Here is a 14,628-nt window from a genome sequence, read left to right as displayed (position 1 = left end):
TCACTTTTTATTTATTAGCTTATCATTAAACTTATTAATTATTCTTATATTTACTAATAGTGAAATGAGAGAAACTCTTTAATAATAAATTATTAATAAAAAATGAAATAAAGAGGACACTAAGAGTAGAGGGAGACTCTCTATTAATAGAGAGAATGAAGATATTCTTAGTGATTTGATGAGCTACTAAGGTCCGGTTGGAGTTGATTTTTAACTCTTTCGTCAAATTTAGATGCTCTTAGTGATTTAAGGAGCCACTAAAAGACTATTAAAGTTGATTTTTAGTTTTTACTACTCAAATTTTAACTTAAAAGCCAAACTAAAAAGACTATTAGAAATGTTTTCAGTGATTTGAGAAATTACTAAAAGACTATTAAAATTATTTTTAACTCTCTCTTCTTTTAAATTAAAATGAGAGTTGAACTAACGGTTAGATAGAGATAATCTTATCACTTGCGAGCATCTCCACAATATTTTTCATATGATTTAATTTGAGGTGACAAATAATTGGAAAGTAGCTTGGATTGTATGACTATAATATTTCTTTAGTTTGTAGATAGTAAAATAAAAACATAAGCAATAATGATATGCAGTTGACTAGTAAAATAAGATGTTGAAAAGTCAACAAAAGTGGACATAGTGGGAACGCCACCTTTATTTCCTTTCCTTTCTAGATGGAATTAATTAGTTGCCATTTGTAGCCACACTCTTTATTTAAAGTACATTTCAATTAATTAGTTTCCTTTCTGACGGTTTTGATCACATGTATCTTAATGGACATATAGAATTTACTCATTCACCGTTAGATTTAGGTTTATTAAAATTTTAAGGTAGAGATTCAAAGTATCATAAGGCTTAGATTTAATAAGTCTATATCTAACAATGAATAAGCAAATTCACTTACTCATTAAGGTGCATGTGAATTCCTGTCTGAAATTAATAAGAATACATTTTGAATGGTCCGGTTCAGTATTTACAAATACTCTACTTTTTAGAAATTCAAATTTAAATAATTTCTTATTAAAACAAGAAAGCCAAATAAGCATCAAATATTTACAATAATTTGTAGAGAATTGTTATGATAAAATAATTTTTTTTATTCGACCTTTTTGCAAATGCAGTTACATAACTTAAATTCTTGCAAACAACAGAAGATTGAGATATATGCAATTTGCAAATTCATATGTTTGATCAAAAATTGTTATTGTGAATAATTACTAACTATTTATGAAATAAAAAATTCTGACTTTATAAATTAACTAAAATATAAATATTTTTTCACGAAAAATTGATTCATAAATTATTTAATTGCAAATTGCATAAACCATAAACTTCTGTTTCAAAGTTTTTAAACTCTTTAATTGAAAATTAGACAAACCATGAATCCATATTTATAAATTTTTAAATCGTAGGATTGCATTTGCAAATTGGACAAATCACAGGAATTGTTTTTAAACCTCTAATTATGTTGCTGTTTTTTAGGACAAATTATTAGAAGCATCCGGTTCTTCATGTCAAATGGAGAACCTCTCATATATATTTTGACACTAAACAAGGGACCAACAGCTTTATCCACTCTTTTATTATTTACAAGTGGCCGGCTACAGTTATTAAACATTTATCCCATTGTATAAAGAATTTCATATGGACCGGGTCCATAAACGCCAGAAAATTAGTTGTTGTTCCTTGGAATTTTTGCTGTCAGAATGTTAAAGAAGGGGGACTAGGTGTGAAAAATCTTTGCCTTCTGAACTATGCAATGCTTGGTAAAATGGCCTGGGGGGTCATTCAAGAAGACTCATTCTGCTTTAATCTTTTAAGGTCGCGCTTCCTTATTGCAGATCTGCCTAGAAGGGCGGTAATTAACTCGAGTATTTGGTGTTCGCTAAAACAAGTCTTTTGCACTCTGAAGTCAGACTGCTTTTGGTGGATTGGGCGTCGTTCCCAACTCAATTTTTGGAACAACCATTGGATTTATCCGACAGTTGCCTCCAGAATGGGCCTCCCATTGAAGGAACAAAGAAAATGTCTGGCTGGGATTGATGAATTCCTCTCAGAATCGGGTTGGAGTAACTTACCCGCCATGCCGCCATCTATTGTTACCACTATTCAGCAGATCACAAGAAGTGGAGAAGCACAGGATGTGTGCGTCTAGAAGCCGGCGATAAAAGGTACGTTCACTGCTAAGCTGTTTTATAATTGGATGAGTTCGCACCAGACCACCCCATGGTTCAGCTTTATTTGGGCTAAACATATTCCGCCAAGAGCGTTGGTGTGCTAGCGTGAAATCCAGGGCGGTCTACCGACCCATGACCGACTTGAGACTCGTGGTATGGTTCTGGTTTCGAGATGATGTCTTTGCGAATCTAACATAGAGACAACGGATCATATCTTCGGATCGTGCAGTTTTTCTCGAGAGATTTGGCTCGCTATCAGTTCTCTGTTTGGTCGCTCCATCGGTATTGGTTCCACCTTAGAGGAGACGCTCAGGGAAGCTCATAAGCAGAAATTCAGTTCGCAAATCATGGCTTTGTGGTCTTCAGCACTTGTTAACGCGGTTTGGGTAATATGGACAGCCAGGAATAGAAGGATCTTTGAGGATGAGGTCCCTAACATCTTCGTCTCACTGCGTAGGCTATGGCACGCCATCCGCGAAGCTGCAAGTTTCAGAATGGGCTGTATATCCAACTCCTTGGTGGAAGGGCAGATTTTACGCAAGCTCAGGGTCCCCAGTCAGCTGCGCAAGTCCCCTCAGATTATTCCCGTCTCCTGGCAGCCACCACCGCCGGGATGGATAAAGATAAATACTGACGCCTCGGTCATAGGTTGTCCGGGGAAGGCGGGTTGTGGTGGAATCATAAGAGGAAAGGAGGGCCGATTTATCGAGGCTTTTGCTTTTCCGATGGAGATGTCTTTTGCTTACATGGCTGAACTGGCGGCTGCTGTTTTTGCAATTAAAACGGCTATAGCACGGGGATGGAATAATCCGTGGGTGGAGAGTGATTCTGTGTATGTGGTAGGCATCATCCGTAATCGAAGCAAAGACGTCCCTTGGTCAATTAGGGAGGATTGGATCTTCTGTTTGCAGCATCTAAACTCACTCAACTTGGTCGTCTCTCATATATTTAGGGAAGGCAACCAAGTTGCCGACTTGTTAGCCAATTATGGTAGAACTATTGCTGCTCTTACCTGGTGGAGTGAGCTTCCTTCTTTCTGTTCTTCAGCATTCTTTTGTAACTTAGGGGGTCGGCATATTTACCGATTCTCTTAACTTTGTATGCTTCTATTCTTTTATTTTCTTTCAATGATATTGGCCCTGGCTATGGATGTTCTTTAGGGGGTGTCGACCTAGTTGGGATGTCCTTTGTTCATCCTTGTCAGCTGCCAGCTTTTAATTAAAAAACAAATCATAAACATATACTGGGATGTGAAAAAAATATTAAAAATGTACTGTCTTTTGTACGAATTAGACAAAAAAAAAAATTCAAAAAAATTCACCAAATTTATAAATACTAATCTCCAATTTTATTATTAAAGGCCTAATGCATACCCAGCCCCCTAAAGTTGTCCGTTTTTTTCATTTAACCCTCTCACCTTACGGGACAACCCTTTAACCCCCTAAACTCCATAAAAATGGTATTTCTCATCCCCTTAACTTGTCCATTTATCCCCCCCAACTCATAGAATGTTCTATTTACCCCCTTAACTCCATAAAAGTGGTATTTTTCACCCCTTACAATCTGTTATCGAAGCCTAAATTGATAACTTTTTTTAAACGTTAAACCTATATTTATGTTTTCCATAAAAGTGGAACCTAAATTGATACTTCCCCAAAAATCATAGGCCCATTTCGGTACATTATCCCTACATATAATGTATTTAACTTGTTTATATTATTGTTCTTGTTATTTGTATTTTTTATTCGTTCTTTCTCCATTCAACTTTTTTAACTACTATAAAGGGATAAGAAATACCATTTTTATGAAATTAAGAGGGTAAATAGGATCATAAGTGGTGAGAAATACCACTTTTATGGAGTTAAGGGGGGTAAATAGGATATTCGATGAGTTGAGAAGGGGTAAAATGATAAATTTGGACAAGTTAAGGGGGTGAGGAATACATTTTTATGGAGTTTAGGGGGTTAAAGGGTTGTCCCGTAAGGTGAGGGGGTTAAATGAACAAAACGGACAACTTTAGGGGGCTGTGTATGCATTAGGCCATTATTAAATTATAAAAAACATTATATCATGTTTTTAGAACAAATTGATATGCCTTCAAAAAAAAAAAAAAGAACAAATTGATATGCAATTGATGCAAAATAAAGAAAAAAAAGACTATATGTTATAATAATGTCTGAAATTGATCAAATTTATGAACGTTAGGGATAAAATTGCTCTTTGCTACAAACATTAGAGGTAAAATTGCACCATTTTAGACATTAAAGGTAAAATTGCTCCCAAAACGTTAAAGGTATTTTTGCTCTTGGCTACAAACATTAGTTTAAAAAAAATTTACATAGAATTTTGCCCCCCTCCCATCCTCAAATCCTGGATCCGCCACTGCGGGGATCACACTACATGTGCCCAAATGTGAATTATGGATCTTCCGAGTGACATGGAAAACTGAGTACTTAATATAAGAACTCATTTTTGAGAGATGGTGATTGCAATAAAATAACAACTTGTGCTATTATTATGGATTTTTATTCTAATTTAATTGAAATATAATTTTTTTATATATATAATTATTAAGAATGACGTAATTGAAATATATTTTACATAATAAAAACCGTCTTCAATCCGCATAGGAAAAACCAAGTAGATGATTTTCTACGAAGGTGGCGAGTCAATTCAAAAGCAAATGAGTAGTTATGGGATCAGTATCATTGATACTACTTTACTTTATTAATGCAAGACTTATGGTTTTAATTACTTCGTTGACTGCACAATATTTATGAAACATCCTAGAAATTTCAAACTATTTGCATGTTATTGACACGATTTGATTTCACGGTTTCGTATGACAGTTTATGTTAGCAGATCCCAAATGAAGTTTATAGTTTCACAATTGATCTCCTTATCGTCCTCCTCAGTGTTCGACTGCCAGTCAATTTGTCATGGATGATCTGGGACAGTATGATTTATATGCTTACGATCTATTTCTTGAGATAATTGAGTAGCCTGAAAAACCTATTTGTAGCGACTCAAAACCTTCGAGCTCTTTTGACAAGGTGTTGCGACCTTTTTTTATTGCCATTTCTATATCGCTGCTTCACAAGACTCTACAAGTACTGATACTAATATAGTAACCCTAGCTCAATTGCAGAGACTTTGATTGGTAATAATGCATCTCCTAAGATATTCATATTCCATTGCGGCTCCCGAATGTTCAACGATATCAGACGTAAGAGGATTTAAGGTAGTGAGATTTTCGTGGATTGGTTGCATTATAACAAACAATTAATGGGGTGCAAATTCACCATTGTTGGTAGAATTACTCTTTCAAAGGGTGAGGTCTCATGGTGACAAGCCGAATTAAACTCGAAACTTAAGAAAATTTAGGACATGAGTATGGATTGAAAATTAATCTCTCTTGGAAAGGGATTCCATCACATTGTCATGCCGAACGAAAATGCTCTAAAAATGGTTTGGGATTATACCGAACGAAGATGCTCTGGGGTATGGTGCCTTGGATAAATGGATCATAGGTGATATTGTTCGAGCAGTTGGGGTACCCCTTCATTTTAACAGGAACATTAATGAAGGGGAGCTACGACACTTTGCCAGGGTATTGGTTGACGTTGATCTTTCATGGGACCTTTAGAATGATATTATAGTCAATACAAAGTCGTACATGCAATGGGTGAACCTAGAATACGAAAACCTTCCAAACTTATGCGCTACATGTAATTATATTGACATTCAACTGCAAAATGTAGACGGAATGTTACTAAATTTAGACCGAATGATGTTTATTATAAACAGAGAATTAAAAAGAATTGAATAAGAAGAAAACTGATGTGACTTTTATTAAATTGTAAAACAGATACCAACTCTATTTTTATACTGCTAATTATAATGACTTTATTAATATAAAGGTAAAAGTTCCTAACTACCCTTTCATATTCCATTTATTACATTTATAATCCTATTACCCCCCTCAAGCTGGAGCGCATATGGAGAAAACTTCAAGCTTGTTTAACAAAGTAGAAAAAGATTTTGTTGGTAAAGGTTTTGTGAATATGTCTACAATTTACAATTGAGTAGAAATATGTAAAGGTTTAATCAGACATGCTAAGAATTTCTCTCTAACAAAATGACAGCCGAGTTCTATATGTTTAGTTCTTCCATGGAATGTTGGGTTTTTTTTATGACATATAAGGTTGAAGAGTTATTACAAAAAGTAGGATAGGGTGTGCGTGTGTTTTTTGACTTGAAAAATATAAAGTAATCATTGTAATTCACAGGTTACATCAAACATGGCTTTATAATTAGCCTCTGTTGAAGATTTTGAAACAGTTGGTTGTTTCTTGCTTTTCCAACTAACCAACGAATTTCCAAGAAAAACCGTATAGCTTGGAAAAAGGCTACTCAAAGTTCTTGAGGTTGGGGATAATGTTATTCTTTACATTTTCAGCATTTGAAGCTTCATCAACTTGGGGCTTCTTACGATCCATTATGAGGTAAAATAAAGTACATAAAAGAAGAGCATAGTAGAAAATTGACGCTTACTGAAGAAAAACAGGCAAATAAAGGCTTGAAGCACATACAGAAATTAGGAAAATCTGGGAAGAAAAAATAGTAGAAAGAAATAAAAGACCTTGAAATGGCCTCTTATAAGGAAAGAGAGGATGGCGAAAAGGGGAAAACGACAAAAATAGGTGTAATAAATGCCTATAAATGATTAGACTAGCTGTCGTTTCAGAATCTTTGACAGACGCAAAAAATAAAGCCAGTTAAAACAGGCCACCTGGACATCGTGTGCCAAACAGAAACAATTTTCAAGGAAACTCAAGCCACACATGTTAATAGAGAAGAGTACGAATAAAAGCATGGGATCAAAAGCATGAGACCGAAGACATGTGACAACCAAAGGCAAAAGTGGTTGCTTCATATCTCCCATCTTATTGAACCCTCCAAGGATTCAAAAAAGAATGCGATGGGACATATGATATCGTATAAAGCGGATCAAACACGTGGCATTACAAGGAATCTCAGATCAATTGCCACGTGTTGCAATTTGGACATTCAGATTAATTAAGAAGCTTCCGTGGAAAGTTTTTCCTTTGAGGGAAACCCCCATGCGGCTAGATTAGGCACTACACATTATGAAAGACTTCTCCTAAAGCCAGATTCATAACAAGAGAATGAATCCTAATATAAAAAGGACTCCTAGGACTACACATTATGAAAATTGGATTCAGCTCAACCTTATAAATAGGCAGGCGAAGTCACAACTAAGGGTACGTTAACACTACTATCTCACCACTAGTCCTTACTCTTCAATCCTCCCAAAACACCTGCTAGACATTAGAGTGGGTTCGTCGGACTCCGACTTCTCCCTAACCTTTGATTATGTTTTACAGGTTGATTATGAAAGACTCGACAGGATATTCGTGAAAACGGCAGGTTGATTATAAATAATATATCTTATTCTATTTTTATAGTAAATGAATTTCTATGTAGGCAATGTACGTAAAAACGGCAGGAGACTTGGATGTGGAGGCAGCAATATGTTGAACCAATAAAATGTGTTTTTTATTTTGAAAAGAAGAAGGAAAAGTTGATTACAAAGATGCTTTTGGACGAACTAACTTCTGCCAAAGAAAATCTCAAAGATTTTCCTGCTTGTTTTAATTAATTAGCTTTTGATAAAAGAGAATTGCTTTTTGTTCAAAAGCAGGTTGGTTGGTAAAATCAACTCTAATTTTTATTAAACAACTTGCACTATAAATAGGGAGACTTCCCCCATATGTGGGATTCTCATTTCATTACTTTATACTTTTATTGGCAAGAAAATTAAATTTTATTGGTAACATATAAAATCAATTAATTGAGGATACCATATTACTATAAACACTTCTAAAGTTCTAATTACTTTTGATTCTTGTACTCAAGTTGTTTACGTATTTTATGTTGGTAGGAAGTCCTAATTTGATTTTGCATAAATAGAGCCCCTTCAAACTTCCATGTAAAAAGGTCCAACTCCTATATATATATATATAGTGGAAAATTGACCGGTAAGAACCTCATGTATACATAAAATATGTCCAGTTCGACAATCAGGTCCATTGATGAGAAAATTGTTGATCGGATCCATTGTTCAACAAGGAACCTTCCCAGCAACACCATAACATTTCAGATGTTTTACAAGTTTGGTAATTATTATAGAGCGTTTAAGATATCATATTATTAGTGAACTCTCTATTTTTCTTATACAACTTGCTATAAAAAACCGTTAAGTAAAATAATAGCCCCGTGAACACTATGCTCCAAGCCACGGAGCCGGCCGTGTAAAGGCAAGTGAGGCTTACTAGGTATATATCCGCGGGTACTCATGAATTAAATGGGACAGATAAGGGATGCAAAACATATCCCCGTCAGGGTACGGGTAATTAAAAAATAAACGGGTAAGGGTTTGGGATTGACACTACCCACAGGTACCCTACCTGTTGTCAGGGTACCCGTGGATAGTGTCAATCCCAAACCCTTACCCGTTTATTTTTTAATTACCCGTACCCTTCCCATTACCCTAACGGGTATATGTTTTGCATCCCTTATCCGTCACATTTAATTCATGAGTACCCGCGGATACCCTTACCCGTTAAGAATCAATAAATAAAACAAAAAATATTACAAATTTAACAAAATATAAATTTAATAAACCATCCATCTAAAAATTGAACAACTTGAACCTTAATCAATAAAAATAGAGTAGTTTAGTGGTACACTTAATGGTCGAAAAACAAAAGGTAGGTGTTCAAATCTCACATTTTACATAACGGGTACTGGGTACCCTAGGGGTCTTCCTATACCCGTCCCATTATCCTAACGGGTAATAGTTTTGATTCCATACCGGTCCCATACCCTTTTATACAAGGTACAAATAGTCCCATTAAGGTCGGGTAGTGCCGGGTACCCGCGGATAGAGTACCCGTTGCCATAAACATCATTGTTTACCTTAATAATATGACCCCTTTCAAAAAAAAAAAAACACTTAATAATACATATGCGTATTAACTTAACTTTTAATAATATTAGCATTGGAAATGGTGGAAAAAACAAAGTAAGGTTTATTTTGTCAAAAATAAAGTAAACATAGCTTAACCCTCCATTGAAATTTGGTTAATGTTATAATTGCAAGTTAGGTTTACATTGTTGATTTTTGTATATAACAAATAAAAGGTATATTAGATTTTTTTTATAAAAAAATGAATGATTTTTAATTTTTAATTTAAAAAAAATAGTACTAAAATAATCTATCAATTTAGGATAGATAGAGTAATAAAAACAAAAGAAAGAAAATATATGTCCTTTCTATCAAAATCGAAAAGAAAAAACACTTCACCCAAATCAAAGGGCTTTAGTTACCAAAGCCCAATAGCAATTTTGCGTTGGCCCGTTTCATTTTTTCAGCACTTTAATGAGTAAATTATAAAGAAATTTACAAAATAACAAAATCCACAATTAAATTGTTTATTGTTATAAAATAAAAATACAGTATATCATGGAATAATATTCTTGATTTCTTATATTTATGTTGGTATATACTTAGAAACCTATATTTATAGATTTATGAACTTATAGGTTATTGTAACAAAAAAAAGACTTATAAATTACATAAGAATATAAAATGTGGAGTTACAAACATTAAAGAAATTGAGAGTTACAATATTAAATGAATAAATAGTTACATTAATTATACGTATGGGCATCTATCAATTCATCCATAACACTCCCATTTGGATGTCCATCCATGCGAATAAGACAATGCCTTATTAAAAATCTTACCAATTAAAATCCAGCAGGACAAAACCATTGGTTAAGAGAAAAAGTGTATATTGTTACTCTCCATATTCGCAATATTACTGAAAATCTCTGAGAGGACGCATGCCAACCAAACCAACTTCTTAAAAGTTGTAGAAGGTAATACCTTTGTGAACAAATCTGTCAGATTGTCACTTATTCGAATTTGTTGAATATTGATTTCACCATTTTTTTAAGATCGTGAGTAAAGATTTTTTTTTTTTTTTTAGTAAAATGTGCTTTATTTTATCTCCTTTAATATAGCATTCATTCAATTGAGCAATGCAAACTGCATTATCTTCATATGTTGTAACCGAAGTTCCTTTATTTGATGATCTACCACATGATTCTCGTATATGCTTGGTTAATAATCTTAGTCAAATACATTCTCGACTTACTTCATGAATATCTATAACACAATATGTTTTGAAGAAGTAGTTGCAATAGTTTGCTTCGTAGAGCGCCAAGGTATAGTTGTACTTCCATATACGAATAAATAACGTATTTGTGATCGAGCTTTATGTGGATCAGATAAATAACCTCATCCGCATAGCCAACTAATTGGGGTTTAGATTCATATGCATAATAAACCCAAATCAATAGTTCCTTAAAGATAGTAGAATATATGTTTAATTCCATTCAAATGCCTCCATGTAGGTGCAGAGCTATATTTGGATAATAAATTGACAAAAAAGCAATATTGAGTCTCGTATTGTTAGTAAGTTACATTAGTGCACCTATTGCAGTATGATATGGTACTTCAGAACTAAGAATTTCTTCTCTATCTTCTCGAGATCGAAAAAGATCTTTATTTACATCAAGAGATCGAATGACCATTGGGCTACTCAATAGGTGTTCTTTGTCCATGTAAAATCTTTAAGGATCTCTTTTTTTTATGTAAGTCGATTGGTGAATAAAATTTCGATTTTCTAGGTGATATATTTATAAGCCAAGATAAAATTTTGTCTTTCCAAGATCTTTTATCTCAAATTCCTTTTTGAAATATTCCAATACTTTTAGTATCTCTTCAAGAGTTCCAATAGTATTCAAATCATCCACATAAATAGAAATGATGGGAAATTCAGTTCCCGGTCTCTTTATGAAAACATATGGACAAATTTGGTCTTTACAAAGATCTTTGTAATTTCATCGAATAAAGTTCTTGTTTTTCACATTTTTCTCGCAGTTTGAATCCTTTAGAAATTTTCATACAAATGTCATTAGTAAGTGAACCATACAGATAAGTTGTAACTACATCCACTAGGTGCATGCTCAATCTTTCTTGTACTACCAAACTAATAAGATATTGCTCGCATCTACAACAGGAGACTATGCCTCATAATCAATCTCATGTCAATCCTACGAGTTTAACACCTTCTAGTGTTTATACTACTGGTCCAAAAACCTCATGTTTATTGAGAAAATTCAATTCTTCTTGGATTCCATCTTTCCATTTTTATCAATCATCTCTATTTTGACATTCTTGAACAAATTTTGGTTCATGCTCCATATTTTCATCTACAATGCTCATTGTCACATTATATGCAAAAATATGGTCCACAACTATTTCCTTTCGATTACATATTTTTTTAGAACTAACATAATTTATTAAAATCGCTTAATTTTTAACAACTTCGGGTATTTGCACTTCTTTATTAAGTGTGTCTATGTTAGTATTTATATCTTCAATAGAATCATTCTTGTCATTGACCAATTTTCTAGGATTTTTATCCTTTGAACCAATACGTTCTCCATGCTTCATGCGTATTTGAGAACTATAATCATGTTTTTCTTCAGAAATTTTAATACGAATTGGTGCATTAGCTGCTGATATATGTGATTTTATTACTCATTTAGGATCAGTAAGTGCATCTGGCAACTAATTTGCTAAATTTTGAAGATGAAACTTCTTGTTCACAATCCTTTGTTTTAGAATTCATGTGAGAAAGTGATGAAGCTTCCTATTAACTTTTCCACATTTTTATTTCCTCCCCCAATTTAAATCAAAATGACAATTTGGAAATCGTGCAGTAAACATATTTTCCGTTAACGATTCAAGATATTTAATTATTGAGAGAGATTCATATCTAACATAAATTCTTATCCCCTTTGAGGACTCATCTTAGTACGATGTGGTGGAGCAATAACAACATATAATGCACATCGAAAGACTCTTAGATGAGAAATATTGTGCTCATGACCAAAAGCTAATTATAACGGGGAATACTCATAATAGCTTATCGATCTAATACATATAAGTGCTACTACATGTAAAATTGTATATCCCCAAACAGATGTAGGAACACTAGTACGCATGAGTAATGGTGTGCGAATATCTTTAAAACTTAACAAAATTCTCGGAGGCTTTGGAGACAATAATGCATTATTTATAATAAAATTTATTCATCTTGGTAGGACTATACTAGCTCTTCCATAGCCTTTTGTGTTACCATATCCAAATGAGATATATCAATTTATTCATTATCACTAAGGATACAATTAGTTTTAACATTCGTGCCTTTCTTCTTTATCGATGCGTGGTAAAGTAAAATCAGATGCTTTGCCTACGGTAAGTACATGACCAATGACTGATCATACCACAATAGTAGCATGAAGTTTCATTTCCATTTAAACTCAGATTATTCTTTTTATCAAATTTATCAATTTGATTTTTCCACTTTTGGTGCGAATTTGTATTATTATTATTATTATTAGCGCGCTAGTTATAACCACACCATATCCACGACCACTGCCACATTTACGTCCACGGGCGCGACCACTGCCACAACTACTATTTTCATTATTTTATGCTGTTGCATTCATTTCTAGAAGTGCAGTCGATCTAGTGAGACGAAACTCATGGTTTTTAATTAAAAGCTTATTATTTTATTCTGATACAAGCAGACAGGAAATTAATTCAGAATACATTTTGAAGTCTTTCTCTCTATATTGCTGCTGCATGAGCACATTGGATGCATAAAAAGTAGAGAAAGTTTTCTCCAATATAATTTCATCAGTAACATCATCTCCACCCAATTTTAACTCTCATGTAATCTTAAAAGGTGTAGAATTGTATTCTGTTACCGATTTAAAATCTTGCAATCTTAATTGCATAACAAGTTTTTGATAATAGAATCAACTTATAGTGGTCATATCTTTCTTTGAAAATTTTCCAAAGAACATATGGATTTTTAACAATCAGATATTCACATCTGTAAGATTTAACATTACTAAAATATAATACAAATAGTTGTATTAGAAACAAGATTATAATATAAAACAAATTAAAAATTGATTTAGAACTTATATGAGATTAAATGGATGAACAAATTCGAGTAGAGATTAACCGAATGAGAAAGCTCATGCCATAAATAATTGGATGAACAAATTCGTGCTGAAATTAATCGAATGAGCAAACTCGTGTTGATAACGTGTTATAAAATAAGAAAAATAGTATCCAATGGAATAAGAACAATGGAGAGAGAGAGAGAGAGTGAGTGAGGGGATAATAGTACGAATGGTCACAAAAGTTTTAACAATGTCTCTAAAAGGTTATAAAAGTTTAATTTATCTTAACAAAATCACTTAAGTTTGTTTTTTTGTCTCATAAAACCACTTTGAACGTTTTTACTTCATTTTTATATCAAAATTGCTGTCGTGACATCTTAACATTACATCAACACCACCAAACATATTAAAAAAATGTAACTACACATTTTAATTAACAATCGATATGTCACGTGGGTTAATTTGTAGTTAAAATTTTAGTTGAAAATCCTTATTTACTTGAATTAATTTGTGGTTAAATTTTTTATTATTATGCCATATGACGTTGAGACATGTGATTAGATACGTAATCAACTCCGGCGGAAAAATGATCAGAAAACGTCCAAAGTGACTTTATTGGAACAAAAACCAACTTAAGTGATTTTATTGAGACAAAATAAAATTTTATGACCTTTTAGAGAAATTGTCTAAATCTTTGTGATCACTGGTGCTAATTATCCGGAAATGTATTTCTTATATTGTGGAGTTACAAAAATTAAAGAAATAGGTAAATTACATTCATGGCCACTGAAATTTATCCATTTTAATATTATGACCACTGCACTTTAATTCTTAACGGTATGACTACTGAACTTTACACTTTTTTAACAATAGTGGTCACTCAACTTTAACCAACTCCTCAAAATAACACTTAACGACCTTAAAATGAAAATATTCAAGAATTAAAGTTGTTCGGAACGACATTTACTATGAAACTACATTTTTTTATTTTTCAAAATCTCATTTTTTGGAGCTTTCTCTCTCTAAAAATTCACAATCTCTCCTAACCAAATAACACTTAAATTACCTCAAAAAGAAAATTTTCAAGAATTAAAGTTCCTAAGAATATAATTAACTCTTCGAATTTTTTATTTTGAGGTCGTTAACAGTTTGAGTGGCCATAAGTGTTTAAAAATGTAAAGTTTAGAGGGCATACCGTTAAGAATTGAAGTTCAGTGGTAGCAATGTTAAAATGGATAAAGTTCAATGGCCATATATATAATTTACCTATTTCTTTAATGTTTGTAACTCTATAAAATACGATGAAATATTTAGA

This window comes from Euphorbia lathyris, chromosome 2 (assembly GCF_963576675.1).
Source record: "Euphorbia lathyris chromosome 2, ddEupLath1.1, whole genome shotgun sequence".
Lineage (NCBI taxonomy): Eukaryota > Viridiplantae > Streptophyta > Magnoliopsida > Malpighiales > Euphorbiaceae > Euphorbia > Euphorbia lathyris.
Note: the sequence above shows the minus strand (reverse complement) of the source record.